Below are 17,887 nucleotides of genomic sequence, written 5' to 3' on the forward strand. Positions count from 1 at the left end.
AGTGTGCACTCGTGCGTGTGCAAGTGCCATCAGTCTCACTGATGACATCTGTGGACCCCTTTCCAGGAAGATGTTTTTAAATGCATATAGGATTGTAAAGAAAACATATGATATTGAAATACTACTACTGAAAGATTTTAAAAATTGAAATATTCATGTCCTTTTCATTAACATATTTAAAACAAGATCTGGGGGGGGTGTCTAATTTCAAACTAGTTTTGAGTGTAAATGCTATTGTATGCTATCGGCAACAACTGTAATTTGAAATATAAAATGTCTGTGATCTCTACTGGTGGTGACAAAGTCACAGATACTGCTGATACAATTTTGGATTTATGGAAGGAAATGTTAAAGTCTAATTTTAGTTTAAAAGTGGTAAAAAGAAAAGATGTAATTTTTTTCCATTTAAATTCACAGGCTTTCTGGACCCTAGGTTAATAATCCTTGCTTTATATTAATAAACCTAAAGAGAAAAATTCCCCCCCTCCCAATAAAACAAACAAAATCCATCAAATATACAAATCAGAACATATGTAACAGCCTCATCAGTAACTTTTAAAATAATGTTTGCATTGAAGCAATTGATATTGTTTGATACTGATAACATCTCCAGTATTCGTGAAATAAATATTTCAGTTGTGCCCTGGGGCAGACTCACCTCAAGATTGAAAAAATACATTTTGCTCTAAAAAGTCTATTCTTATTTGATTGGTTCTAAAGTTAGTCTTGAACTTGAGATACTTACAAGTAGATGTCTGTTTACTGCTGACTAATGGCTACTATTCTCAGCTCCTGAATCAGATAATAAACATTACCAAAATGACTTTTTTTTAATACCTTTTAGTCAGCAAGAACCGATTCAAATCTGTTTGGCTTTACTGTTATGGACGTTTTCTTTCTGTTGGAAGGACTAAGATCATTCTTGGGCTGCCAGCTTCATGGAGGATAAAGAGAAATGTAAGTAATTTTACTGCCTTCAGCTTGCTCAGTATCACTGCTTGTAAACAAAGAACACAGGACTGTTGTTGATGTTCAGTTGCTAAGTCATATCCAACTATTTGCGACCCCATGGACCGCAGCACACCAGGCTTCCCTGTCCTTCAAACATTGGACTAGAAATCAGGTTTTCTGAACTTCCCTTATATTGATTTCCTTTTTGCAATACAGCTCTGTCTTGGATAATCCAGAAACACACAATCTGTATTTCTCAGGGCTTTACCAGTCGGTTCCCACTGCCTTTTAGTGAATTTTTGTATTTTTCTACCCACACTTCATCTATCTTTATCTCCCCTAAGATGCAGGCCAGTCACTGTTGTGCTGTGTGGGTGCCAGTCAGGGGTGAAGAGTTTAACAATCCCTGGCATTTTTGCTTGGACCAACCCAGTTTTTGAATCCCAGGCGAAAGCAATCATTCTCAATATTCTTCATGGTTCCTGGCAAAAGTCACTGTGCTTAAGGAAAGAAATGTGACTGTTGGGTTGTTGACCTTTTTTCTCTCACTGTGGTTCACTGTCCTGCCTTCCCCTGGAGCCTGATGTGGTAAGAACTGACCAGGCCCCCACATCTTGCCTCCCCTGACCTGCTACCACCACCTCCACTGGAGCTCTGCTCGCTGCTTGCTTCCAGTATCTCCCTCTCAAAGCCTTCAGGGAACAATAGAGTCACAAGGGTACTTCCAGATGAGAAATTAAGGCCCAGAGAAGGAGAGGAACTTGCCCAAAGTCACACAGCCAGTGAGCGGCAGAATCAGAATGAAAACTGAGGTCTCCAGATTCCAAGGTTTTCCATCTTCTCACATAAGCCAAGTCCACTCAAGAGCACACTAATTGCCCGGAATACAGGGAAGACTCCAGACACTTCTTCCAAGAATCAGTGCTCTAGGAAAATGAGCTACCTTGCTATGTGTACTAAGTCACTTCAGTCATGTCTGATACTGAGACCCCATAGACTGTAGCCTGCCAGACTCCTCTGTTCATGGAATTTTCCAGAATACTGGAGTGGGTTGCCATTTCCTCCTCTAGGAGATCTTCCCAACCCAGGGATTGAACCCATGTCTCCTATTTCTCCTGCATTGCAGGCAGATTATTTAGCGGTTGAGCCATAGAGGAATTAGCTTCCTATAATCCCATTAAACAAAGGCCTTCAGTGAAGGCCTCATGCATACCTTGAGTTTTCACAGCTGATTTTAGAAAACTACATCCTTTCATGAAATATTTTCCTAAAAGCAGAGAAGAGGACTCACTAGAAGGCACAGCAGATGCTTGCTGCTGTTCTAGCCCCCCGAACAACAGCAAACATCTGATCGGCTGCCTTCTTCTGCCCTTTTCACCACTCTGCCTTTCACTACCCTCTGCGACCAGCACCCCGACTCCCTGAGTCCCCACCTCCGAGAAATCTGGACGTGCAGACCCCTTTCTGTCAGGAAACCCGGTCCACTCCAGATTTACTGTTAAACTGTATGCTCCAGCTCCTAGAACCTGGAACCAGGGTGTCTTCAGCTCAGACTCTTGTAGCCAGGAAGGTGTGTGTCTGGCAGCCAGCCACAGAGCTAAGCTTGTGTCTGGAGCAGGCACGGAAGGTGCTGGCCTGGGGCCTCTCGTGCAAGATGGGGCTAGCAGGGGGCGCTAGGGAGCAGCATTCTTAAGGCGTATCCATTAATGCAATTCGATTCAAGTTTGTGTTTATTTCTGTCCTTGTAGCCTGGAGTCTGGGCTTCCCTGGTGGTTCAGATGGTAAAGAATCTGCCTGCAATGCAGGAGACCTGGGTTCTGTCCCTGGATTGGAAAGATCCCCTGGAGGATGGCATGGCAACCCACTTCAGTATTCCTGCCGGGAGAATACCATGAACAGAGGACCCTGGTGGGCTACAGTCCGTGGGGTTGCAAAGAGCGGACACGACTGAGTGACTAAGCACAACCTGGGTTTAAGCTGACTGCCTACTGGTTTTCTTCTGCAGTTCTTCCAGAAGAAACTGGAACCTTCATGAGGGTAGGGCTGCGACTGTTTGGCTTACCATTTTGTCCCCAGGGTCTGGCAAATTGTTGTTGTTGTTCAATTGCTAAGTTCTGTCAGACTCTTTGAGACTCCATGGACTGAAGCACACCAGGCTTCCCTGTCCTTCACCATCTCACAGAGTTTGCTCAGATTCATGTCCATTGAGTTTGTAATGTGAACTATCTCATCCTCTGTTGTCCCCTTCTCCTCCCGCCCTCAATCTTTCCCAGCATCAGGGTCTTTTCCAATGAGTCAGCACTTTGAATCAGGTGAAGTATTGGAGCTTCAGCTTCAGCATCAGTCCTTTTAGTGAATATTCAGGACTGATTCCCTTTAGATTGACTGGTTTGATCTTGCAGTCCAAGGGACTCTCAAGAGTCTTCTCTAGCACCAAAGTGTGAAAGCATCAATTCTTTGGAGCTCAGCTTTCTTTACAGTCCAACTTTTCATCCCTACATGACTACTGGAAAAACCATAGCTTTGACTAGACAGACCTTTGTTGGCAAAGTGACATCTCTGACTTTAATACAGTGTCTAGGTTTGTCATAGCTTTTCTTCCAAGGAGCAAGAATCTTTTAATTTCATGGCTGCAATCATCATCCACAGTGATTTTGGAGCCCAAGAAAATAAAATCTGTCACTGCTTCCACTTTTTCCCCATCTGTTCACCGTGAAGTGATGGGACCAGATGCCAAGATCTTTGGTTTTTGAATGTTGAGTTTTAAGCCACCTTTTTCACTCTCCTCTTTCACACTCATCAAGAGGCTCTGTAGTTCTTCCTTACTTTCTGCCATAAGGGTAGCATCAAGTGCTCAATAAAATTTCAATGGACTCATGGATGGGTACATCATTCAAGCAGAAATAGAAAACAAGAGAGCCCTCAGAGCAAACCCACAGGTGGTGCCATCTTCTGGGCTGCTCAGGACCCTCTGGGCACAACCCTGGAGTCTGCGTGCAGGGCTCTCCCAACTGGAGAAGTGTTTGCTGGGGGCATACTCCTCTCCCCTAAACGGACACACATAGCTTTAATTGGGATTATTTTTTGTATGCCTTTATTTCGCTATAGTTAAGGAGTCTTACTACAAAAACAGTGAACTAAAACTATAACTTACTAGCATGAGAAGGAGGCCCATGGAAGGGGCTGAAGAGCAGCAGTCTTGACTGACCAGCTCAAGGCACCTTTCTCCACCCAACACTTTTCTCTGTTTCCCTGGGGGTTCATTATTCAAATGACTCATTGTTAAGCACCTATTATGTATTAAAGGCTGTGTCGCACACAGAACTGTATAAGAAACAGCCCTCACCCTCAAGGATCTCTTAGGCTGTAACACTGTATGGCTAGTGGAGTAACCTAAGTGCTGGAGAAGCCTAGGGGCTGCTCATGTCCCTCATGAATGGAAGGGCTTCACAGGGGAGATGCATTTGTAATGGGACTTAATTAGATGACATGTAAACAATCGCTCAGGCACTCCGGTTGTGGCTTGGTTACAGGTCAGCCTTGAGTTCTTCACGTGTACATTGTGTCTAACGATGAGGCAGGCAGAATCACTTTCAGATTAAGCATGTCTATTTTCTTTGGCACTGCCTCCCACCATCCTTTGGCCCAAAGTACAAAAGAAGGGGAGGTCTTAAGCCAGTGAACCTTGCACATTCTCTTTCATCCAGTGCTTGTCCAGGGGGTGTCTAGTGCTGTCCAGGTGGGCTTGTCCTGGGCACTGGGGATGCTCTTCCTATTGGGGGAGAGAGAGAGACTTTCAAAGGCAGGACCCAGTAGCTGTAACCACAAAGTATAGTCCAGGAGTTTGTCCCTCCCTGCAGAAGAAGGCTTTTATGAGGGCTCAATGTGTGTGGGGACAGCCCTATTGGCAGTTCTGAGAGCTCCAGATGTCATGCCAGCATCTAATACTGTCAAATCACAGTTAAATGATTGCAATAACGCTGTTGGCAATTTTCAGCCTATAGATTCTAAACCACTAGTGCCACGAACATCCCATAAAGTCTTATTATATGGCCTGTTATGCTGATTTTCTTCCAGCAATTAATGGGTAGGATTTCTACAGGGCATTGGGTATTGAAGTGGGGGTGGAATATGGATATTTGAAAGCAAGTACAGAAAGAGAAAAATGAGACCCTTTCAAAAGACCAAACAACAGCCCAGTTTGAAAAACGCATCCGGCTTGTGTTACAAAGGCCATGATAGATCAGGGTGGGAGAACTAGGCTTGGGGGAACAGTGATTTCTAACCAGTCAGTAGCTGGGATACGCCATTCGTGTATCCCTGACTTTACAAAACTATTAGCCTTGTATAAATTGATTATGTATCACATATTTATATTTAAAATTACTAAAATTAGTTCTCTTTCAAGAGTTTCTTGAGATTCTTTAAGAAAACTGGACTTTTAAAAGGATTTAGGGTCCCTGCCAGCAGACCCTCACTGATTTGAATACATCCAGCGTTGTAGGTACTTTTGAACAGTCTATGTTTTACCCTGTGCTCTTTCATCTTTCCCTTAAAACCCAGTCAATTGTTTGTGTCTCCGGATACAAGGAGATATTATGAACATATTTAACCATGTTCTGCTATTAAAATCTCCTGATCCCTATTTGCTTCCTGCATTTGGAGAATGTTGGTGTTGCTTTGATGTTTACATCCTTCACTTGCCTTACACTCCTGAGCATGCCTCCGCACTGTGACACTGTCTGTTTTTGTTTTGTTTTTTAAATAAGGATCCACTTTGGGATCTGAGCAGATCATGTTTTTTATGTTTTTCTCATTTTCCTTTAAGTTTCCATGGAAGTCGCTTCCTAAGGAACAGGTACTTAATTATCAACTTGGAAATGTCTTTTTCTGAGCTGTTTTCCTTATTCGCCAACCTTTGGTTCTCATCATTTTTTCCTGAAATTAAAAACAAAGGGAAAGTTTATTTTCCATTATTATTTGCTCTCCTGGAATTTTCACATGGACAAGTGCCATAAGGCAGTCGTGTTTGGTTTCTTAGCTCCTCCCTGATGGGCTTACCTTATGGGCCCTCATGCTTCCTGAAGGTCAGCTTCTGTCAGGAGGAGCATCAGACACTAAAAAACAAGAGCAGACACAGCCCAAGCACTTCCCTGGGGTGGACACTCCTTGTTCAATTCTTTATCATCAGCCAAAGACATATATCTGAGTAAGGGCCAAAGAGTTCGTGGGACACTTTCACATCCTCATCTTATCTAACTTCTTACAATAATCCTGAAGTAAGCTGGGCAAAAGCCATTATTCCTCTTTTACAAATGAAGAAACTGTAGATCAGAGTTAAACTGTGCATTAACTGATTCATTCAAGATCATAGAGATGGCAGATGAGACTAGGACCTGGATACCAGCCTTCCTACTCCAATCCAATCTTTTAAATTTAATGGCGCTGCAGGGAAGCCCTCAAGAATGAACTCAACAAATGTGCTTCAGGTATTTCCCCTCCACACATTCTATTGAATGGCAACTTGAAGACTAGATTTGCCCAAACGTATATGGGGATGGCTGCTCTGGGCTCGCTACGTAGAGTAGGCTCATGTGTCTTACACCGTGTGGGCTGAAGCAGAAACATGAACAGTTGTTCTGCGGCTTGTGATGTTCCTGGGGAGTCCTGGACTAACACTGAGGGCAATCCAAGTTTCCTCCTGAGACTGTGTGGAAGCTGCAGATGTAACTCATCCTTTGGTTGAGCACAGAAATTCTCCTGTTTTAGTTTCAAGGTGCAGATTCCCATTCAAGTTCCCTCGGTGGGTGGGGGGGGTGGTTGAAAGAAGGAAAAGGATGTGTGCACAACCAAATTCTGTAAAGCAATTATCCTTCAATTAAAAAATAAAAGTAAAGAAGAAGAATCTGAGAAAAAGAAAGGATGTGTGCGACGGGAGTAGTGGGTAGGGAAGCGGAATAGAGTGTGTTCTAAACTGAAACTGATCTTTCGAAACGTGATCAGGTGCACTGTTCTCCCTGCTTCTCAGGACCTGCAAGATCTCATTCATGGCAGCTTTGCTTCTCTGCGTCAGCTCTGTTCACTGCTTCAGCAGCATCTTCCTGCTGACTTCAGCTTTCATCCGGGCCCCCATGGTCAGCCCAGGCCTGAGCCCACCTCCTAACATAGGGCCTTTCAGCTCTGCTTTCTGACTCAGTCTCTGCTTCCCAGACCATGTTCTTGAGAGATTTGACTGGTTGATCTGTTTCTCTCAAGCCAACCATAGTCAGAGGTTGTCCAGTAGCCTATTGAAGTTCTGTCCTTGAGACAGAAACTCAAATTTTATCCATTTAATTATGTTTTGTAGAGGGGAATGAGGGGACTATTTAGAATAGAAAAGCCTACTGGCAAAAAAGATTTGCTTAGAAGGAGATGCGAGTTAGCAAGAGATAGCTAGCAGTTCTTGTTTGGTAATACCTTTCTCACTGTGTTTAGGCGATATTTATTACCATGGAAGTAATCTTGGAGAGATGTGGGGTATGTCCCCACTTAGTATGGAGGTTTTGACCCCCAAGGAGCCTCTCTGCACATGTGCAGACAGGGAAGTCTTTCTTGACCTCAGGAGTGGTTATCTTATCTCTACTGCAGCAGAGCTTCTGCCTCTACATTTGTCCTTAGAATGTCTAGTTGAGAACAGAGCTGCAATTTTACTCAACTTGACAAACACCAGCTGGGGCCTATCTCCCTCCTACTTCAGAAGGAAAAATGGTGGGGCATTCATCTAATAAATATTCTAGGGCCTTCTGTGTGCCCAGCACTGTATTAGACATGGGACAGATATTTCAAATTTAGGAGTTAAGGGGAAGACAGAGACAACTTCCTGATGATTTGGCTTTCCTTCTCACCCACAAAGAGGGGAAAAAAATCGGGTAGCCAATAGCCAATAGAAAGAGCCTTGGTAAAATAGACTTTTATGAGTTTTGGGGGACTCTACTTATTATTTACATTTAATAAGGAATAGTAGGAAAATGCTGAATTCTCCTGGCTCACATCAAAGAGAAAAACATGCTTCTTCTTTGTTTTACTTTTATTTTTTATTTTATTGAAGTATAGTTGATTTACAATATCGTCTTAGTTTTAGGTGTATAACACAGTGATTCAGTTATATATGCTAAAAGTTTATAAACTACTAATGGTGCATAATCCACTTGTGATCTTTGGGGTAGAGTCAAGGTGGTTCTTGAGTCTATTATTAATGAAATAAATGGTCAGTACTCAGTGGAGGGGGGATGAGAGTCTCAGAGAGCCCCATGCCGCAAGAGCAACACATCAGACTGAGCTTAGTATGTAAAAATACATGAACCAAATCTGTGGGCTTTTGAGAATATTTACAAATAAATAAAATGTTGCCTTTTCTCTCTAAATAGTACCTTTGTACATAAACATATTTTCACATGTACCAGCTCATTTTTGTCATGAACCTTATGATCATCCTGATAAGTGCCGTTAACCCCATCTTACAAAGGAGGAAACTGGAAATTGACTAGTCAATCCATGAATGGGTTACAGAGTCTAGCACCACCACCCACCACCCCACTAGGGCATCTTCCATGCTCTCCTATGTTACTGTTCACCCCCTGTTCCACTTCATCAAAATCATATAAAAATTAAACAATTTTAGCCCTGATCTATATTAAGTTTATACTGATTTTTCCTCACAGGTAATTAATAAATATAAACTTTGTTTTCACAGAAAAGCAGAATATTTTCAATAGACAATGATCAAATGTTATTAAAATATTCCTATTGTATTACTTTTACTCTCATAGTGGAAGACTAATCATCAACCTGAACTGGTTTTAAGTGATTATTAAGTAACTTAACATTTAGCTTCTTCCAATCTTTTTATTATTCCTTATATTTCTGCTCTTCAGGAGTCAGTGCATGCATGCTCAGTCGTGTCTGACTCTTTGTGACCCCATGGATTGTACTCCTCCAGGCTCCTCTGTTCATGGAATTTCCCAGGCAATAATACTGGAGTGGGTTGCCAATTTCCTTCCCCAGGGAGTCTTCCTGACCCAGACGTCAAATCTGCATCTCCTGCATCTCTGGCATTGGCAGGGAGATTCTTTACCACTGCACCACCAGGGAAGCCTTAGGAGTCAGTATATTATGGCAAAAGGAGGATGGGACCTAGATATCTCCACACTGTCTCTTCACTCCTGTGTGTCCGGGGCCCTGGTGAGCTGATGTGCCTCAGTTTCTCTGGATTTAAAATGCTTCAGAAAGTTCTTGTGAAGATCATATGCCAGATTAGACTGAAAGCCTTGAAAGCATATTATTAGGATCTTTAACGCTGGCTATTACTCAGTTGTACCTCTAGTGGAGCAGGGAGACCCCATAAGGATGGAAGTTTCTCTTGAATTCTTTTCATGAGACATTGCTGGCTGATACAGGAGAAAAGAATCATTTCCTACTAAAATGGCCCTGATCACACACTAAGTACAATCATCTTTCAACCACTCTATTAGATGCTTAGTAACTTCCCCACATAACTTTTGAATAAATTCAGTTTCTGAGTTTCAAAGAAAAACACATTTGGTGCTAAAGGGAGCTGGTGTGTGCACCCAGCTCTTCCTCAGGGTCTGGGCTTCCTGAGAGGCTGGTTTATTCCTTATTTGAGTGAAGTTAAGTAAATTTACCAGTCAATAATTCATCAGTGTACTAAATGTACTAAAGAGGGGGATTTCATTACTGGAACATTTTCAGCCATTCGTTTCCTTTCTGAATTCTTTTGGTCCACAGAGAACAGAAAATCTCTTTCCTGCCAATCAGTTAAATCCACGGAACAGATTTCAGTAATGATTCAAAGGGTTTTTAATTAAGAAATTATTGCAATCTATTTTGTTTTTAAAGAGGGAACTATGATCTCCCACCAGCAAAACTGAGAGATGAGAGAATGCCACAGAGGCAGGCACCACATTCAGTTACAGTAGGCAGTCTGGGTTTAAGTGAGAACAGTTTGTCCTTTAAAATCTCAGTGCTGATAGGGTATATCCAAAGTTTGAGTGGAGGGGGAGGGAGCTTGAAAGAGCTATCTTCTTTGTGGCTTCTTGTCCTCTGTGAAAGTGAACAAGCATCCAGTATGGAAAATTAGGAAATGACCTTATGTTAGTGACCCCTGAGCTTCCTTCTGGGAATGCTGTGCCTTGCAGATTATCTGTGGATGTATTTCATATCCAGCGAGCTTCCTAAACAAACTCCCAATCTCTCAGGAGTCTTTTCCACAAAATCGAGCTAGCCCATGGTCAGGGAACTCAGAATGATTTTACTGTTAGTAGCAGCAAGACTGAATAAAAAGGTAAATCTGCTAAAACAAAACTAAACAATAAAACCAAGAACATAGTACCATCCAAGTTAAATGTAACTTTGCTTTCTTTCTTTTTTTTAAGAGTTTATAATCTTTTCTATCATTGTAGCATTTGATGTTGATTCTGCAGTCTTTCTGAAATATTGCTTCACTCTTGTTGCACTAACACTGACTTTCCCTTGGTCTCTTATGACCTTCTGATTGTTCCTCCTCTGCCTTAGCTGAGTTCTTTCCTTCCTTTGCTCCATATCTGTGGGTATAGACTGCAAGTTATAATGCACTTTACATTTTAGGTAGTAACTATATCTCACCTGCATTGAGTTTCTGCAATGTTCCAGACATTGTGCTGTGTACCTTATGCGCATTGTCTGTTTTAACCTGATGCTGGGAGGAACTGGGGCAAGAGGAGAAGGGGATGACAGAGGATGAGATGGCTGGATGGAATCACCAACTTGATGGACGTGAGTCTGAGTGAACTCCGGGAGTTGGTGATGGACAGGGAGGCCTGGCGTGCTGCAGTTCATGGGGTTGCAAAGAGTCGGATACAACTGAGCGACTGAAATGAACTGAACTGAACTGATGCTATCCAGCAAGGCAGCTCTTCTCACCCCCAGCTTATTGATGAGGAAGCTGAAGTTCAGAGATGACAAGAAATTTGCCCACGGTAAACAAAGGATTTGAAGCTGTGGAGCCAGGATTTGAAAAGATGACCCTCTGGCTCTTAACCTCCTGCTCATCCCCTGTGTCATACGCTTGCCCTGCCCCTGGGCTGTGGTCCGGTGGGTGGGATTGACTCCATAAGCCATTGACCTAGGCTCTGTGTATGCAGCTATGGGCTTCCCAGGTGGTGCAGTGGTAAAGAATCTGCCTACCAATGCAGGAGACACAGGAGACATAGGTTCAATCCCTGAGATGGGAAGAGCCCCTGGAAGAGGAAATGGCAACCCATTCCAGTATTCTTGCCTGGAGAATCCCAGGGACAGAGGAGCCTGGTGGGCTACCGTCTGTGGGGTTGCAAAGAGACTACTGGGCAACTGAGCACTGCACCCTGTGTGTGTGGCTAGGGGCAAGGTAGAGGGCATGAGCACAGACTTAACTGAACAGGCGAAAAATTTAAGAGGCAATATCTAAGGTCTATTACTTTTTTTAAGATGGAAAAAAACTTGATGTGTTTATATGCTAACGGGAAAGCGCCAACAGAGCAGAAGGGCAAGTACTGACGATAACAACAGCTGGCACTTATTAAGCACAGCCGTGTGCCAGGGGCCAGGTTAAGCGCTTTAGCAGGATTACATCTCTAATCTTTCATAACATACTTATAAAGTAGGTACTGTTATTATGATATTTTACAGATGAGAAGAGTGAGACTTTGTCCAAGATCACCCAATGAGGGTGATTTAAATAGAGGGGATCTGATCCACGAGGCTCATGAATGCAGAGGTAGATACCTTCCCTGGTACTGGAGCCAAGCTTCTGTTTAAGAAGCGCACAGTAAATGCGTTATTTACATTACTTTGACACTTAATGATATCCCTCACGGTAGGTAGATAAATACCTCCATCCCAATCCTCATATTAAAGTGAGAAAATTGAACCTCTGTGGCTAGTGACTTTTTCCAAGTCTTCATCTCTTCTCTTTAAACACAGTGTCATGAATGATGATAAATGTAGGGCTCTACATCCTCACTTCATTATCAGTATTTGTTTCCAACAGTTCTCATCCAGGGAAAGGGAATGAGAATTCCTAGCTCAGGAACTGATGTTCTTGGAGCAATAGTTTAGGATAGTTTGGCTGCACTACCCTCTTAAGAAGGTTTGACTCAACTGTTGGAATAGAGATGCTTCTGGCAATTATATCTTTGCTTTTGACAGTGGATTCTTTATTTGAAATTTATTTTATTGAGATAACAATGTTGTGTTAATTTTTCCTATACAGCAAAGTGATTCAGTTATATATATATATTCTTTTAATATTCTTTCTGTGTGGTTTATCATAGGGTATTGAATCTGGTTCGCTGTGCTACGCAGTAGGACCTTGTTGTTTATCCATTCTCTATATAACAGTTTGCTTCTGCTAATCCCAAACTCCCACTCTACCCCTCCTCCTCTCACCTCTGGCAATCAGTCTGTTCTCTGTGCATTTAAGTCTGTTTCTGTTTCACAGATAAGTTCATTTGTGCCATATTTTAGATTCCACATATAAGTGATTCTAAGACACTTGTCTTTCTCTTTCTGACTTACTTCACTTACTGTGATAATCTCTACATCCATCCATCTAGGTTGCTGCAAATGACATTATTTCATTCTCTTCTATGGCTGAGTAGTACTCCACTGTTTATATATACCATATCTTCTTTATCTATTCATCTGTAGATGCAATTCATAATCTACATTTAATGATACAGGTATGGTACTGTTTATAGCACTCATTTCACTCAAGGAGGCAACTGATTTTATTTATTTTCTAAAAATTGCAATACACAGTATATTTCAGTTTAATCATAAAAAGTTTCTGGGAACAATCAATAAGTACTAAATAACCAAAAAAATGTTGAAAGAGTATAAGAAATGTAATATAAACTTTTGATGAATGAGAAGCTTGGAGAAAGAAAAAGGATCCCGAGTAAGACAGCCTGCATGCTATTAACTTTATATTTAGTTGACCAGCAACTAATATCTGAAATGTTTATATTGGTTCCCATTTTCCAAAGCACAATCCCATATATACCTCATTTGGCCTTCACAACAACTGACCTATCAGTTAGGAATACGTTCATCTACAAATAACAGGGAACAGGGAATAGATGGAGCTTGTTTTTTTTAACAAGGATCTGGGAAGTGCATTCTGGAACTGGTGTGGAGCCCAACAGTGTCATCAAGGATCCATGTTTCTTTTATTCCCACTTTACCAGCCTGAAAAAAATGTTGGCCTCTCACCCTCACAATGTGACAGTTGTTCCAAGCATCATATAGTAGTTCAAGGCTGGAAGAAGGAAGAAGGGAAGGAGCAGGTACCAAGGGAATCTTTGCTTTCATTCAGTTCAGTTCAGTTCAGTCGCTCAGTCCTGTCCTACTCTTTGCGACCTCATGAATCACACAGCACACCAGGCTTCCCTGTCCATCACCATCTCCCGGAGTTCACTCAGACTCACATCCATTGAGTCAGTGATGCCATCCAGCCATCTCATCCTCTGTCGTCCCCTTCTTCTCCTGCCCCCAATACCTCCCAGCATCAGAGTCTTTTTCAATGAGTCAACTCTTTGCATGAGGTGGCCAAAGTACTGGAGTTTCAGCTTTAGCATCATTCCTTCCAAAGAAATCCCAGGGCTGATCTCCTTCAGAATGGACTGATTGGATCTCGTTGCAGTCCAAGGGACTCTCAAGAGTCTTCTCCAACACCACAGTTCAAAAGCATCTGTTCTTTGGTGCTCTGCCTTCTTCACAGTCCAACTCTCACAACCATACGTGACCACTGGAAAAACCATAGTCTTGACTAGATGGACCTTTGTTGGGAAAGTAATGTCTCTGCGTTTGAATATGCTATCTAGGTTGGTCATAACTTTCCTTCCAAGGAGTAAGCGTCTTTTAATTTCATGGCTGCAATCACCATCTGCAGTGATTTTGGAGCCCCCAAAAATAAAGTCTGACACTTTCCACTGTTTTCCCATCCATTTCCCATGAAGTGATGGGACCAGATGCCATGATCTTCATTTTCTGAATGTTGAGCTTTAAGCTAACTTTTTCACTCTCCTCTTTCACTTTCATCAAGAGGCTTTTGAGTTCCTCTTCACTTTCTGCCATAAGGGTGGTGTCATCTGCATATCTGAGGTTATTGATATTTCTCCTGGCAATCTTGATTCCAGCTTGTGCTTCTTCCAGCTCAGCGTTTCTCATGATGTACTCTGCATAGAAGTTAAATAAGCAGGGTGACAATATACAGCCTTGACGTTCTCCTTTTCCTATTTGGAAAGAAAAGCATAAAACTTTCCCACTGGCCTTTATTGGCCAGAATTCTGTCACTCAGCCGTCCCAGCTGCAAAGCGAAAGTGAAAGTCGCTCAGTCGTGTCTGACTCACTGCAACCCTAGTCCATGGAATTCTTCAGGCCAGAATACTGGAGTGGGTAGCTTATCCCTTCTCCACGGGATCTTCCCGACCCAGGAATTAAACCAGGGTGTCCAGCATTGCAGGTGGATTCTTTACCAACTGAGCTACTAGGGAAGACCTAGCTGCAAAGGAGAGTGGGAAATCAATTATTTAGCTTTTTCAGCTCATCTCCAGTGAAGGTGAGCAAGAGTGAAGAATTTTGACAAGTCTCTTTAGCCAACCAATAGTGTGGGCCACATAGTATTCTGTACAGATAGGAAAGCTTAGCATGCATGCTTATCACTCAAGCTGGGGCACAGACTTAGATGACCTGGTCTCAGCACCTAAAATCCACTGTTCTCCTCAGTCTCTTTAAATTTCTCTTAGGAAGAAGACAATAGTTAAAAGTGTAGAGCAACAGGGATATATTCTAAACAAATCAAATTCAAACCAGTAGCTTTATATCAATATAGTATGATACATTTATCATTGTTGCTTAATGAAGTGAAGTGAAGTGAAGTGGAGTGAAGTCACTCAGTCGTGTCCGACTCTTTGCGACCCCATGGACTGTAGCCTACCAGGCTCCTCTGTCCATGGGATTTTCCAGGCAATAGTCCTGGAGTGGATTGCATTTCCTTTTCCAGGGGATCTTCCCAATCCAGGGATCGAACCCAAGTCTCCCGCATTGTAGACAGACGCTTTACTGTCTGAGCCACCAGGGAAGTCCATCATTATTATTCTCTTTTTATAAATGTGTGTAATAACTAAGGTTTAAAGATATTGATTGAAGGGTTATTTATAATGGCAAAACACTAGGGGGAATTCCTTAATTTTCTTTAAAAAATTTTTTATTTAATTATTTTTTAAAATTTTCAATTGGAGGATAATTACTTTACAATGTTGTGTTGGTTTCTGCTGTACAACAATGCAAATGAGCCATAAGTATATACAGCCCTTCCTTCTTGAGCCTCCTTCCCACCTCCCCCATCACCCCTCTAGGTTGTCACAGAGTGCCAGGCCGAGCTCTCCGTGTTATATAGCAGCTTCCCACTAGCTATCTACTTTACACTTGGTAGTGTATATATTGTCAATGCTGTTCTTTCAATTTGTCGCAACTTCTCCTTCCCTCACAGTGTTCACAAGTCCATTCTCTATGTCTGCATCTTAATTTTCAACAAGGAGGTTGATTGAAAAAACCATATACCATAAAGTAGAACAGTCAGGAATAAAGTTTCAAAAGAATATTAATATTAAACAATATTTTATTATATGAAAATTGAATTATAACATTGTATATATAATGTGATGCTAAGCTGATAAACCTATGTTTTATATAGAAAAGCTAGACATATACCAAAATGTTCATGGTAATTATATTTAGGTGATGAGATTATATGATACTTTGGTTTTCATTTTTGTATTATTTTGCAATATAATTTAATTTTTAAAAGCCAGGCTATTTAATGTGAATCACCATGTTGTACACCTGAAACTTATATAATATTGCAAATCAAGTATTCCTCAATTCTAAAAATATTCTAGACTTAAAAAAATAAAAGCCAGCCCTATTGAAGTATAATTTACACACAGAAAAATTTACCCTTTTTATGTGTGTGAGTTTTAACAAGTCAACTGGCATGAATGCTTTTGAGATCATCCATGTTGCTTCATGTATCAGAAGTTCATTCCTTTTTATTAATGAGTAATATTCCACAGTACAGATGCGTTATCCTTTTACCACCTGGTAGACACTTGGGTTGGAGGAGGCAATGGCACCCAACTCCAGTACTCTTGCCTGGAAAATCCCATGGACGGAGGAGCCTGGTAGGCTGTAGGCCATGGGATCGCTAAGAGTCAGACACGACTGAGAGACTTCACTTTCACTTTTCACTTTCAGGCATTGGAGAAGGAAATGGTAACCCACTCCAACGTTCTTGCCTGGAGAATCCCAGGGACGGGGGTCCCTGGTGGGCTTCCGTCTATGGGGTCGCACAGAGTCGGACACGACTGAAGCGACTTAGCAGCAGCAGCAGCAGACACTTGGGTTGTTTTCAATCTTGAACTAGTAGTAATGTATTAACTTACAAAGACTGCCATAACAAAAGTACCACAGACTGTGTGGCTTAAACAACAAAAGTGTATTGTTTAATACTGAAAGAATGACAAAAAAAAAAAAAGAAAAGAAATTCGCCAACTCAAGGAAATGAAAGGAAGTTTGAGTTTGTTCCCTGAGAAGTCTCCCTGAGAAGACTTCTGAGGAACTGAAGCTGTCTTTCACTTTGTACAGATTTGAGGGTTGAATTGATACTATCTGAGTGGTCCAGAAACCCCACAAGGTGAGAAAAAATGTAAAAATGGATTCCTCATAATATTCTTAGAATGCTTAGCAGAAATGTATAACCAGAAAGCACTTTCTATGGGGTTCCCACAAGAATAAATATCCCTCCTAAAGATAGTTTACCAATCAGTTCTCAGTTCAGTCGCTCAGTCGTATCCAACTCTTTGTGATCCCATAGACTGCAGCATGCCAGGCTTCCCTGTCTGTCACCAACTCCCGGAGCCCACTCAAACTCATGTAGGCAGAGCCCACTAGGTCCACTGCAGATGCCTGTCAGGTTGTGTGTTGCACACAGCAGGGGCACATGCACAATGATGAGAATGAAGCTCTTGGAGCTGTGTGTTGTGGTGGCCCTAGAAATCATCTATCATCAGCAAGAACCAGCAGGCACTGCAACGGGGGAAGAAAGGCCAAGAACTTCATACTAGTGTTTTAACACAACATGACTTAACTGAAAATATGTCTGAAAAAAACAGGTATTGTAAAAATAATTGAAAACTCAAAAGACTGCAGATCTTAAGAAAATACCAAGTTATTACTTTTCAGAAAAGGAGAGGCAGATTTGAAAAATAAACATAACCTCTAAAAAATTACAAATACAGTCAAACTAAAACCTGAAATATATAGGTTAAATAGCAATCAGATATAGATGAAGAGAAAGCTGATGAGCTGGAAAGCAAATTGGAAGATATTCCAAGGTGGGCACCACAGAGAAATAAAGAGATAGAAAATGAAAGTGAAAGTCTGTCAGTTGTGTCTGACTCTTTGCGACCCCATGGACTATATAGTCCATGGAATTCTCCAGGCCAGAATATTGGAGTAGGTAGTCTTTCTCTTCTCCAGGAGATCTTCCCAACCCAGGGATCAAACCCAGGTCTCCTGCATTGCACGCAGATTCTTTCCCAGGAGCCACAATGGAAACCCAAAAATACTAGAGTGGACAGCCTATCCCTTCTCTACCAGATCTTCCCAACCCGGAAATCGAACTGGGATCTCCAGATGTGGCTTCTTGGCAGTTTTTTCATGATAGAATAGAGACTATTATAAGGCAATAATTTCCTTAGCTTTCTTTATTTGGGGAACTAAAAAAAGAAAACAACCTAGATAAAATGTCTCCCAAAGAAATATGGACTAGGAATATCAGATTGCAACCCCATGAAAAGGC

Source organism: Capricornis sumatraensis, chromosome 14 (genome assembly GCF_032405125.1).
Source record: "Capricornis sumatraensis isolate serow.1 chromosome 14, serow.2, whole genome shotgun sequence".
Lineage (NCBI taxonomy): Eukaryota > Metazoa > Chordata > Mammalia > Artiodactyla > Bovidae > Capricornis > Capricornis sumatraensis.